Source organism: Pantherophis guttatus, chromosome 8 (assembly GCF_059756535.1).
Source record: "Pantherophis guttatus breed Tessera chromosome 8, ASM5975653v1, whole genome shotgun sequence".
In the NCBI taxonomy this organism is placed as follows: domain Eukaryota; kingdom Metazoa; phylum Chordata; class Lepidosauria; order Squamata; family Colubridae; genus Pantherophis; species Pantherophis guttatus.
The window spans coordinates 51,648,524-51,662,292 of NC_142070.1; positions in this window are offsets into that span (position 1 = coordinate 51,648,524).

The window sequence follows — 13,769 nt, forward strand, 5'->3', positions numbered from 1 at the left end:
TCCCCTTTGACTTACTGAGGGAGCAAGCACAGAAGATTGTAAATGACAATCATAGGATCACAGAGTGCTTGGCAACAATCATAAGTGTGAACGGGTTGCCAAGCACCCACATCATGTTTATATGACTGAGAGGGCTATGTGTGCAGCATTTTATGACATCCAGAAGTGATTTAAAGCACCCATTCCATAGCCATTATAATTTCAGCACATAATTAAAGGAATGGTTGTAAATCGAAGGACTATTTCTATTATGTTTGATGGAAATTAAACACTGCACTCCATAGTAAGTATATACCTATTATTAAACTTGAAGTGTTTGTAGTAGTGTTGAAGTAGTGTTATATTTTACTACCCCGAGTACTGAATAACTTCTACTCATTGAATAAAGCATGAATTTATATGAGAGAATGTGCATAGGAAAGCATTTCTGTCAGTCAAAGCTTAAGCATCAATGGTTCATGCAGCAAGGCAAAGATGCCAAGCACATAAGCAGGTCTACCAGAAAATAACTCTGAGTCTGCTGCCCAAAGTCACTTCTTCTGTCAGATGGGCAGCTATATAAATTATAGTGATAAATGAATAAATAAGCATTCAGTATTTTGGAATGCCCAAGTCAAAATCCAAAGATACAGAAGGATCAGAAGGATCTTGACAGACTTGAACACTGGGCCCTATCTAACAAAATGAAGTTGTGGGTGCTCCATCACTGGAGGTTAGACAGTTCCTTGCCTGAAATGGAATAGGGTCTCCTGCCTGAACAGAGGGTTGGACTGGAAGACCTCCAAGGTTCCTTCTAACTCTTAAAATAGGAAAGAATTTCAAACAAGCATGCTATAAATCCCTCAAGGTAAAACAGGATACCATGAGGAAATAATCCAAAATTTCTACACAGAAATGTGAGACACTGATCAATGTTCAGTTGCAACCAGTTATTTGTTTTAATATGGTAATTATTTTTCTATTCTAGCACAACATGTATGAGATGACTTGGTTTATGAAATACTGAGACAAATGTGAACATTTGGCATTGTGTTTATCCAGATTCATAATGGAAACTACATAAATTCTTATAACTTTCAGTGATAACATATCCAAAAATTTAAAAAATTTAAAAGGAATAAAATAGTTTTTCACAAAACTGTAATTAAAGTTTGTATAATGTGTAATATGCACACACACACATGCATACTAGTATGATAAGAAGTTTCAAAGATATTATTTCTTTAGAAAGAATTTGGAATAAATCTCTTTGTCAAATTGAACTTTTGAATTAAATTTCTCAGCAAAGTTAAGGTAGCCAATTGAATTAGATGCCTTTGTTTCTCCATGAAGAGATTCAAAGGTATTTGAAGTGGAATTTTTGGTTCTTCTGGCTTAGCTAAACCTCAGTCATTGTTGCAATTTCCTTCCATATATGGGCAAAGTTCTGTTATTGTATTGAGATACATTGTTATCCAATTTGCATTATAACTTTCACAAATTTTGCTTCTCAGGACACTTAGGAAATGCTGCTCTTCTAATTTTGTCTCTTTTTGTGCTAGGATTTAATTTTGCAAGTGTATTTAGAGAGGAAAAGGAGACTCAAATGTATTCTGCCTTTACTTCTGGTTTGTTCTTTCTTGTATGATTCTGTCTCCTTCCTGAAACCCATACCCTTTTAACTTCATCCTTCCTGTAATTACAATACAGTCAGTGGTGGGTTCCTCCCGGTTTGGCCCGGTTCCCGCGAGCTGGTAGCGGTGATGACATGACGTCACCGAACCGGTTCTCCCCCCACCCGCCCCCCCACCTCACCCACCCCCATGTTATTCTTACCTTTTATTTGGCCCCCCTCCCAATCTATTGCTGCCTCCTGAGTCCCAGCTGATGGCTAGAGGGAAAAAAAAACTGTTTAAACTCTTGCCTCAGGACTTCAAAGGGCCGCCCTACAGCTGATCAGTGTTAAAAGAAAACAAATGAATAGACCGGTGTCTGCAAAAATAAATGGGTAGACCCAGTGGTGGGATTCTAATTCAGTAGAACCAGTTGTTAAGTAGTTAAGTAGTTAAGCCAGTGGTTCCCAAAGTGGGCGGTACCATGCCTTAGGGGGGGCGCTAGAGGCAAAAGGGGGCGACAGGGGGGCATTAAGTGGCAAGGAGGGTGGCCCCCACCCTTTGGCCTGTTACCTCCTTGCAAGCAAACAGCAAGAAAAAACAACTCCTTTCAGCTTCAGCATAGGCTAATTAGCCCACTGATTAGATCTGCCTCCCTACTCTCAGCTGATTTGCTCTCAGCAGTTTTGCACAGGGCTCAGCTGCTTGCTGCAAAGAGCTAAATTGCTGGAGCAGATTTTTTTTCCCTCCTTATGCAAATCAAGCTGAAAACGAAATTGAAAGTAAAGCAGGTGTTGGCTATTACGTTGGAAAATTAGGCAGAGGCAGATTTCTTTTCTTTTTCCTCACTAAAAAAGATAAGTGCAAACAATGGGAAATTTAGAGCAAAAGAGGAGAGTTCAAGATTTTAAAACAAAAGAAAAAAAGCTCTATTTAACTAGGGAATTGTAATAATTGAGATACTATTAGTTGTATATTGTGTTGAAAGCAGAAATGGTTAAGTTGTGGTTTGGAGTAATATATGGGGAAAATTATTTGGTTTATTATTATTGGTAAATATAATTAATTGATTTGTAAGAAATTGGATTGCATGGAAATAATTGGAATATTCATGTTCATATTGATTAATATACAAAAAAGATAGTTATACAACTAATTGATTTATATTAAAATGCTGAATTTGTATTAAACAACTGTAATATTACATAATTAACCAATGTGAGGATGGATATAAAAATAGATGACAATGGGAAGGGGTATAATATAGAATAGAAGGAAAAATTGAATTTGATTAAGATTAGAGATGAGGATGAAGGGTGATATTGGTTTTTTAAAAAAATAGATGAGGAATAAATATGGCAAAAAGAAAATATAGAAATTGTAAATTTAATTGAAATGACTAAACACTGTTTAAATTTGTGAACTGGCCAAATACTCTGTTCAAAGAAAATACATTATATGTTTGTATGTGTGTTTCTAATTATTGTTATTGTCAGATCCCTAAAAGTGATACTGCCATTCAAGTGAAGGAAGGGGGGACGTGGATTCGATTTACTAGCATGGCCTGTGTCATCAGATATTTTACAACCTATATCCTGGCACCAAGGAAGCCTGAGATTCCCTTTACCTGCAGGAATTTATATGATAGCCATGTGGGTTGTCTCACTTTAAAGGGAAGTGGTGGGAATGCATGTTTGTTCGGGTTGTCAAAGGAAATAGTAAAGAAAACATCTTCACACTTGTGTATTGGCTGAAATCTGCATTCTGACCTAAAGGGAGGGGTCTCTACCACTTTAATCCTACTGCTTTGCCTAAGGGCATTCAGATTGTGCTTTAGCTGGATGGTTTTCACTTCTGCTTAATAAAAGAATCCTTTTGAACAACTACGTTTCAAGAGTTCATACTTTCTTAAGTTGGAAGGAGAGGCGATCCTTACAGAAAGCACAATCTGCAAAACGGTCAACCCAAAGAAGCAATCTTTGCTCTACTGAGGGGACCTTGCAAACCATGTCTGAACAAAGCAGAGAGCTGGGAGAAACCGATTGCTGGGGAGAGACAGCAACCGCCACCCAGTCGGATGCCTGTCTCGTGCAACCCATCGGAGAGGATGAGGTAACCCTGGAGAATCCTGAAAAGTCCCGCTGGTCAATTGGCATCGGGAAGAAAGATGGCTGGGATGAGAGAACCAGAGGAGTCACCCTCAACTGTGGCAACCGAAAACTGGGGTGGAAACTGGAACTAGAAGCCCTTACTGACCAGGGGGGGGGGGCTGACTGAAGCAACCCTGAGGGAGGACTATCTGAAGAGGCATATAACCCAATTGGTGATGGAGACTTTGGAAAATCTTAACATCCGAAGGGAGCCAGGACAACAACCAAAGAGCACTGAAAGGGCAGCAGTCATGGATGATGCCAGGGGAGGCACCCCCCTCCTGGAGGCCGCCTATCGAGCAGATGGTGCAGCAGCTGCGGGAGAACACCCAGCGAACCCTCCCCCCCAGGCAGCACGCACACCAGCGCCCATTCCCAACCAACCCCGGGCTCCTCAGCTGGAAAGAGAAACTCCCCCTCTTGGGGTGAAGTTTGATGGGAATCCGCAACAATTAGGATTCTTTGTGGCACATGTGCTCACCTATATGCAAGAGTATGGGCGTGATTTCCAAACCCAAGGCTCCCGAGTGCGAGTTGTGACCCTAGCCCTAGAGGGTGCCGCAGCCAGATGGATGGTGACCCTACATAATGCCAACGCACCAGAACTGCGGAATTTCGACCATTTCATGATGGCCCTGCGACGTCGGTTCGAGGACCCACTGGCAGATTGCAAAGCACGTGATCGCATTAAGGTGGTGAGGCAAGGGCGACGGCCAGTAGCAGAGTATACTGAAGAATTCCGGGACCTCGTGTGTCGTGTGCACTGGCCGGAAGATATTTTGGTGAGCTGTTTTAAGGATGGACTGAGTGATGATCTATACAATGCCTGCGTGGCCCGAGGGGCACCGAATGACCTACATGAATGGTATGTCACCGCCGAAGAAGCTGAGATCGATATGGCCAGAAACCAGTATCGAGCGGGGCGAGCATGGAAGAAATCCTCACCCCAATGGAAGCAAGAGCCCCACAAACCACAAACCGCATTCCCCCTGAGATATTCAGCCTGTTTCAAGTGTGGAAAAGAAGGGCACTGAGCTGCAGAGTGTCGTTCGCAAACACCTGCCCGGAACCACCCACCGGGGGAGGGTCCTGGAAAACCGGGTCGGCATGGGAAGGAGACTGCCCTGAGGAGCAGGGAGACCATAGAAGCCCCATTCCCTCCCCTCTTTGGGGAAGAAACCCTGGCATCTGAACAGGAGGAATCATACTCGTTTGGAAGCGATCCAGATGATGAGCCACTGGTAAGCAAACCAATTAAACCGCTTACCCTCCCCTTAAGACTATCTATCCCAAACCAGGACAGGGAGATAAGTATCCTCACCCTAGTGGATTCGGGGTGCACCCGTTGTTTGATCAGCCCAACCTTAGTAGGGAAGTTAGGGATTAACGTAAGAAAGCTGAAAACCCCCATTGCTTTCTGCCAACTAGATGGGTCAATAGCAGGAGGGGAGCCAGCTTCTCTGGCCACCGTGCCTCTACATATAGGCATTGGAAGCCACGAGGAAAGGCTTACCTTTATAGTGGCACCTGGCATGGAATGGCCGTTGGTTCTGGGCCTTGCGTGGCTAAAAAGATGGAACCCACAAATCAATTGGAAACAAGGCATCATAAAATTTCAGAGGAAGGTGACTTTTGCTGAGTATCCACATAAAGGACTTGAGGGGGCAGAGAATCGAGAAACAGCCATGCCTGGTCATGCCACACCAACTGAGGGCATACCCATAGAATACAAGGATTTAGCTGAGGTTTTTAGCGAAAAAGCCTCAGATGAGCTCCCCCCCCGCCGTGCCACTGACTGTGCAATAGAAATCTTACCCGGTGCGAAACTCCCTAAACCCAAGATGTACAGCATGTCACCAAGGGAGTTGGAAGAGCTGAGAACATTCATTGAGAAAAACCTAGCAAGGGGTTTCATCGAGCCAGCCCGACCAAAAATTGCAGCCCCAGTGTTGTTTAGAGAGAAAAAAGATGGTTCAAAACGCTTATGTGTTGACTATCGAAACCTTAATACTATCAGTGTGCAGAACGTGTATCCTCTCCCCCTTATGAAAGATATGTTAGCACACCTCGCTAAAGGGAAAAATTTTTCAAAGCTGGACTTAAGGAGGCTTACTACCGTGTCAGAATTAAGGAAGGGGATGAGTGGAAAACGGCATTTAACACCCCCCTCGGCTGCTACCAATTCAAGGTGCTCCCCTTTGGGTTACAAGGAGCCCCTGCAGTGTTTATGCAGTTAATAAATGAAGTGCTGCATCAGCATTTATATAAGGGGGTTCTGGTCTATTTGGACGACATTTTAATCTATACCGAGACCAAAGCAGAACATGTAAAACTAGTCAGGGCAGTTTTAAACAAACTCCGCGCTGCCAAACTTTATGCCAAACTTTCCAAATGTGAATTCCATCAAGAGAAGATTGACTATTTGGGATACCGAATTTCACACCAGGGGGTTGAGATGGATCCTCTAAAAGTGCAGGCTGTACTTGATTGGGACCCTCCACGCACACGTAAACAGTTACAGAGCTTCCTGGGGTTTGCCAACTTTTACCGCCAGTTTATCCCTGCGTTCGCTCAGATTGCCCTCCCCATCACCAAGCTCTTAAAAACAAAGGGGGAGGACAACCCTAAACCAAAGCAACCATTGAACTGGACTATGGAATGCCAGGCAGCATTTGAAAAACTTAAACGGCTGTTCTCAGCAGAACCAATTCTACAACACCCGGACACGGAGAAACCATTTGTCATACAAGCAGATGCCAGTGATGTGGCAATAGGAGCGGTCCTGCTTCAGAAGAATGAGCAAGACCAACTACAACCCTGCGCTTACACATCCAAAAAGTTGAATGAGACTGAGCAAAGGTGGGCTATTTGGGAGAAAGAGGCGTATGCAGTTCGTTGGGCATTGTTAACCTGGCGGCACTTCCTAGAAGGCAGTAAGACCCCTTTTGAGGTCTGGACTGATCATAAAAATCTAGAAGCCCTAAAGACCCCAAGGAAACTCTCCCCAAAACAAGTACGATGGGCTCAGTACTTTAAACGGTTTGATTTTACTCTAAAATACCTCCCGGGGGGGGGGGAACTTTCTGGCAGATGCGCTATCCAGAAAACCGCAATACATTCGTGCAAGGTCAGATGTAATCAAACCTATAGTACAAAACAGTCAACTAGCTGCTAAAGTAGTCACTAGATCCCAGGAAAAACAAGAAACAGTGACAGACAATGACATCACCCAAAATTTTAAACAAGCATTGGCCACTGATGAATGGTTTTTGAACAACAAATCCAGCTGTCTGATGAAAGAAGACTTGGCTTGGGTGGGGGGGAAGTTGTATGTCCCTGCAAGCCAAAGACTATGCTTAATGGTACGGTGCCATGACTCCAAATTAGCTGGACATTTTGGGTTTGTGAAAACTTTACACCTGATTAAAAGACAATTTTGGTGGCCATCACTAAAAAAGGACATAGAAAGCTATGTAGCTAGCTGCCCCATTTGTGCAGCAGCAAAAAGACGCCAGGGGAAATCCCCAGGTCTATTGCAGAAGGTAGCTGAACCTGCAGTGCCTTGGAGAGAGATCGCTATGGATTTCATCGTGGAATTGCCAAACAGTGAGGGAAATACTGTTATTTGGGTTGTGACAGACCTATTTTCAAAACAGGCACATTTTATACCCTGCCAAAAGATCCCAACTGCTAAAAGTTTAGCCAAACTATTCCTAATACACATTTATCGACTTCATGGGGCTCCACAAAGGATCATCTCTGACAGAGGGGCTCAATTCACCTCCAACTTTTGGAGGGTGTTTTTGGGCTTACTTGGTACTAGGGGTTGAGCACATCTTTTCATCCGTGTACTAATGGCAATTCTGAAATTTTGAACTCGGTACTAGAACAATATTTAAGATGTTTCATTAATTTTCAACAGGATAACTGGACCGAACTTTTGCCTTTTGCTGAAGTTGCGTTTAATAATGCTGTACATTCAAGCACTGGTTTTACCCCTTTTAGAGTAGCAACAGGCCAGGATTTCAGCCCCATGCCTGAACTACCCACAGAAGAACCCACCATCCCCTCACTTAAGGAGTAGATGGATAATTTGCAAAACACGTGGCCAGTGGTTAGATTAGCCTTACAGGAAGCTAGAGAAGCTTTTAAGATTCAAGCTGACAAGAAAAGGATGGAACCCAAACCTTTTCATATTGGAGACAGAGTATACTTATCTACAAAATTCTTGAAATCATTACAACCATCAAAGAAACTAGGGCCAAAGTTCATTGGACCTTTCCCCATCACTAGAATCATCAATCCAGTAGCAGTTGAACTACTTCTTCCAAAGACACTCAGGCAGATCCACCCAGTATTCCATATCAGTTTACTCAAACGAGAAGTAATCTCATCCCTCAGACCACCTGCATCTACACCACCTGTTCCCATCATGATTGAAGGTGAACAACACTTTGAAATCAAGGAAATCCTTGATTCTAGGATCCACAGAGGGAAAGTCCAATACTTAGTTGCTTGGAAACATTTACCATCAGCACACAATGAATGGGTCGCTAAACACCATGTTAGGGCTCCAATCTTACTGAGAAAATTTCACTCCCAATACCCTAACAAACCTTATTGATATACTATCATGAAATCCTGAAATCTTGTGTATATTTGTTTTTTTTTTACAGGTGGACACTTTTGTTTTCTAAGGAGGGTAGCATGTCAGATCCCTAAAAGTGATACTGCCATTCAAGTGAAGGAAGGGGGGACGTGGATTCGATTTACTAGCATGGCCTGTGTCATCAGATATTTTACAACCTATATCCTGGCGCCAAGGAAGCCTGAGATTCCCTTTACCTGCAGGAATTTATATGATAGCCATGTGGGTTGTCTCACTTTAAAGGGAAGTGGTGGGAATGCATGTTTGTTCGGGTTCTCAAAGGAAATAGTAAAGAAAACATCTTCACACTTGTGTATTGGCTGAAATCTGCATTCTGACCTAAAGGGAGGGGTCTCTACCACTTTAATCCTACTGCTTTGCCTAAGGGCATTCAGATTGTGCTTTAGCTGTATGGTTTTCACTTCTGCTTAATAAAAGAATCCTTTTGAACAACTACGTTTCAAGAGTTCGTACTTTCTTAAGTTGGAAGGAGAGGCGATCTTTACAGCTATTTATTCATATTTGTTCTCTTTTATTCTTTAAAGCTTAACAATTCATTCTTTATCTTAATATCTTTATATTTGTTTGGGGTTGCCTTTCTTCCCTTTCACCTTTTTTATTGTACAGCAATCTTTCTCCTCAAACCTACCACTTCTCTCTTTTCTTTCCTTCTTACTTTCTCTCGCCCCTCTTCTTCCCCTCCCTACTTCCTCTTCCTTTCTCCTTCTCCTCCTCTCTTCCTCCCTCTCTTACCCTCACTCCTACTCTAATTTCCCTTCCCTTCCTTCCTCCCTTCTCTTCCTTCCCTCTCTCTCCTTCCTTCTTCCATCTCTCTTCTCCTTCCTTCATCCCTCTCTATTGCTGTATCCTTTTGTGCATATGGATTACTCAGAGGGCTGAAAAAGTTATTTTTGACTGGTCCTCACACTTTTGACCAGTCCTCGAACTTATGACTGTCCTCACATTTTATATTTTTTGCCCTCTCTTGTCACCATAGTGAAGAGAAGCAGTTGTGAAATGAGTTGTTAAGAATGCTGCACGGGCATAACGCTTAACACGGTTGTTAAGAATGCTACAATGGGCATAAATGATGACCAGTCATAAATGCGAGAACCGGTCAAAAGTGCGAAGACCTGTCAGAAATCACTTTTTTCAGCCCTCTGGGTAGTCCTTTTGTGCATATGGACTACTCAGAGGGCTGCAAAATTATTTTTGACTGGTCCTCACACTTTTGACCAGTCCTCGAATTTACGACTGTCCTCACATTTTACGTTTTTGCCCTATCTTCTCACCATGGTGAAGAGAAGCAGTTGTGAAATGAGTGACATGGTTGTTAAGAATGCTGCACGAGCATAAATGTGAGGATGGTCATAAGTGTGAGTACCAGTCAAAAGTGCGAGAACCTGTTAGAAATGACTTTTTTCAGCCCTCTGAGTAGTCCCTATACACATAGCCATGGCCACCCGGTCACATGACCAGCTAGCCACGCCCACCCAGTCACATGACCTCCAAGCCATGCCCACAAAATAAGCCATGCCCACAGAATCGGTTGTAAAAATTTTTAGAACCCACCCCTGAATACAGTGCTTATGAATTTCCATGTTGAGGTGTCTGCAGTTCCTGAACTCTTTCAGTTTTCATTCCCTTCCTCAACTTTAATACTAAAGAAAAAGATTCCTTTTTCTTTCCTACTTCTCTGTTCTTTCTTGTCTTGTACTGAATATCTTTTATATTATGTGACTGAATCTAAGATAGTATATATGCTCTCTCATTTTCCGATAGAACAGATTGTCAAATTATTTCCAAAAATGTTGCCAAAAACCTCCATAGTCTTCCCATGTATTAACCGAGGCTGGAAAGCACACAAAAGAGTACATGATTATAACCTTGGAGGAAACCCCTATGTGACATTTACCTTTATGTCAACATATATAAGGTTTATGCTCTAATTATGCAAAATGTTTCTTAATTATACAACAAGATCTAAAATTAAAATGTCTCCTCTAAAATTTCTAAACAAGTACACCATGCAAGAAGTCAAATAATAGTCAGACAATTGTCCAACTCACGATTACCACTATTATGTTATTGCAAACCATTATATCAAGGTTGCACATTTAGTTGTGTTTAATTATATTTATTAAGTTCTTGCTATATATGTTTGAGCTTTAATGCAAAAGACTGAATTTGCAGAGGGACCTTATTAAGTTTTGAATGTTCTCTGGCAACCAGTATAGGGAGCCATTAAATTTCAATGTCACTTATATGCATACTTTAACTTGATCTTTTATGAACTCCTAGGATTTTTTGGCAGGAGGGATAGGAAAATAGTCTATACTGCTTTACTCACTTTTTGCCTAGTTAATTGCCACCAATTGCCCTTTGTATTAAAACTTCACTTTTGTTCTATTTCAAAAAAAGATTTTTGCAGTTTAGTATTTATTGACTGTGTTATGTATGTATCTATTTTGTGCGGGAAATTCAAATGTTCAGTGAATTCTGATTGGTTCATGGTTGCCTCTGAAAAGTATATAAAGAGGACTGTTGCCTGTGTTTCTTTGCTGAAGTCTCACCCTGAATTAAAGAGATGTTGTCACTAGCTTCCTTGTGCCTCTCATTATTCCCACGCTACAACATTGGCGACGAGGGTGGGATTGAGGCCACAAGAAGCAAACTAAAAGAGCTTGGACTTCCAGCCAGGGTGACGAGTGGACTACGGAGACATTTATTTTTTATTTTATTTTTATTTTATATTAGATTTCTATACCGCCCTTCTCCCTGAGGACTCAGGGCGGTGTACAGCCAGATTAAAAAACATGCAGAACAAATATTAAAAACAATTAAAAGATATATAAATTTGGCCCAATTAAAACTCATTTACCAATTAAAAACGTTTAAAACATTTAAAAACAGTTAAAAATTTCATCTTAAGCCAGCCCGGCTTGTTTAAATAAATGGGTTTTAAGGGCGCGACGGAAGGCACTGAGGTCTTGGATTCTCCTTATCTCTGGGGGGAGCTGATTCCAGAGGGTAGGTGCCCCCACAGAGAAGGCTCTCCCCCTGGGGGTCACCAGCCTACATTGTCTGGCTGAGGGCACCCCGAGGAGGCCCTCTCTGTGGGAGCGCACGGGTCGATGGGAGGTCGTTGGTAGCAGCAGGCGGTCTCGAAGATAGCTAGGCCCTATGCCATGGAGCGCTTTAAAGGTGATAACCAACACCTTGAAGCGCACCCGGAAGACAACTGGGAGCCAGTGCAGCTCGCGCAGGAGCGGTGTTACATGGGAGCGCCATGCTGCTCCCGTCACTACCCGCGCTGCTGCGTTCTGGACCAGCTGGAGCCTCCGGGTGCTCCTCAAGGGGAGCCCCATGTAGAGAGCGTTGCAATAGTCAAGGCGAGAGGTGACGAGGGCGTGAGTGACTGTGCACAGGGAATCCCGATCAAGAAAGGGCCACAACTGGCGAATCAGGCGAACCTGACAAAAGGTCCCCCTGGTTACAGCCGTCAGATGTTCCTCCAAGGACAGCTGCATATCCAGGAGGACTCCCAGATTGCGAGCCCTCTCTGTGGGGGCCAATGACTCGCCCCCAATAGTCAGTGATGGAGTCAACTGACTATATCGGGATGCCGGGAGCCACAGCCACTCAGTCTTGGAAGGGTTGAGCTTGAGCCTGTTCCTCCCCATCCAGACATATTGCGAAGTCTGCCTACGTTCTGCCCAAACCCTTCGATCCGACCCGAGAGAAGTGGGGATCGTATCTGACCAGGTTCGAGTGCTCCCTGGAAGCAAGCGAAATGCAAGGGCTCTCAGCGAACCGAAAAAGAGCCCTGTTCTTAAGCCACTGTGGGCCAGACGTTTTTGAGATGGCCGAGTCCCTCTGCGAGCCAATCCCAGTCCAGACGGTCCCCTGGGACGTCTTTCAAGCAAACCTGACAGCCCACTACGCTCCAGTTCCTTCAAATTTGTACAGCACTACGAGCTCCGGTAACATGTACAAAGGGAAGGAGAACCGGTCAGCGCATATGTGGCCGCATTTTGAAAAGCCGCAACACATTGCGACTACAGAGACCTAGACGACACGCTACTCGAGCAATTGATTTGTGGCATTAGAGACACTCGACTACAGAGGCGTCTTCTGGCCAAGCCAGATCTAACGCTAGCCGGCATGCTTGACGAAGCCAGAGCACACAAAGCGTCTACAAAAGCTTCTGAAGTCTTACAGCGGCCACTGCCTAGCAAAGACGGCCCGAAAACAGCCCCCGTTCACAGAGAGGAGGCACGAACCAGCACGGAGGAAGAGTCGGACGAGGACGTCTTCCACACGGAGAAGAAAAAGAGCGAACAGAGCCGCCGCCACGAGAACTGTCCCAGCTGTGGTGGGGATCACGAGAGACAATCGTGTAAATACAGAGACGCCATTTGCAGGCGTTGCGACAGGAAAGGCCACTTAGCACGAGTTTGCAGAGCTCAATTTCCGTGTAGTCGCAAGCCACGTGACTACCGCAACCAACCAGAACCGGCTCGTTCAAAACAGCCAATCAAAGATGATAGCACGAGAAAACGGCGCGAATCTCAAAAGCGGGAAACCTACAGCACGAGAATCAGCCAAGCCAGCACAACCGATGATGAGAAAGTCTACACAAAAGTAGAAATTGAAGGCAGACCATGCAAAATGGAAATCGACACTGGGTCTACACTGTCAATCATGTCCTGGACAACACTCAAAGCGCTCCTGCCTAAGTTCCAGAAAGCCCAGCTGTCTCGACAGAAAGTTCGCCTCCTCGACTACCAGGGAAACCAAGTTCCCGTAGAAGGCGTGGGCACGTTCCGGGTCACCTATGGCGAGTTCCAGAAAGAGCTGCCCCTGACCATCATAAGGAAGCCGCTACCAAGTCTTCTGGGCATGGTGTGGTTCCGAGCCCTCGGCATGGGCTTCACAGGCGTCCACAGCATCGGTGGGCCATCTCTCAAAGAAACCCTTCTTCACGAATTTCGGGACGTTTTTGAGGAGACACTAGGCAAGTATGTGGGGACCCCTATCTCCTTTAATTTAGACCCCAACGTAGCGCCAATCAGGCTAAAGGCAAGACAGGTTCCATTTGCTTTAAAGCCCAAAATCGATGCAGAGCTCGACAAGTTCATTAAACAAGGGGTGTTAGTTCCCGTAGATCACGCTAAGTGGGAAACCCCAATAGTCATGCCAGTTAAATTGGACGGATCAATTAGAATTTGCGCTGACTATAAGTGTTCGATCAATAAGGCGTTGCAGCAGAACGCCTATCCCGTTCCGATCGTCCACCATCCACTACACTCCCTGGGGCCTGGCAAGCTATTCGCAAAATTAGACCTTGCGCAGGCGTACCAGCAGCTGCCAGTAGAT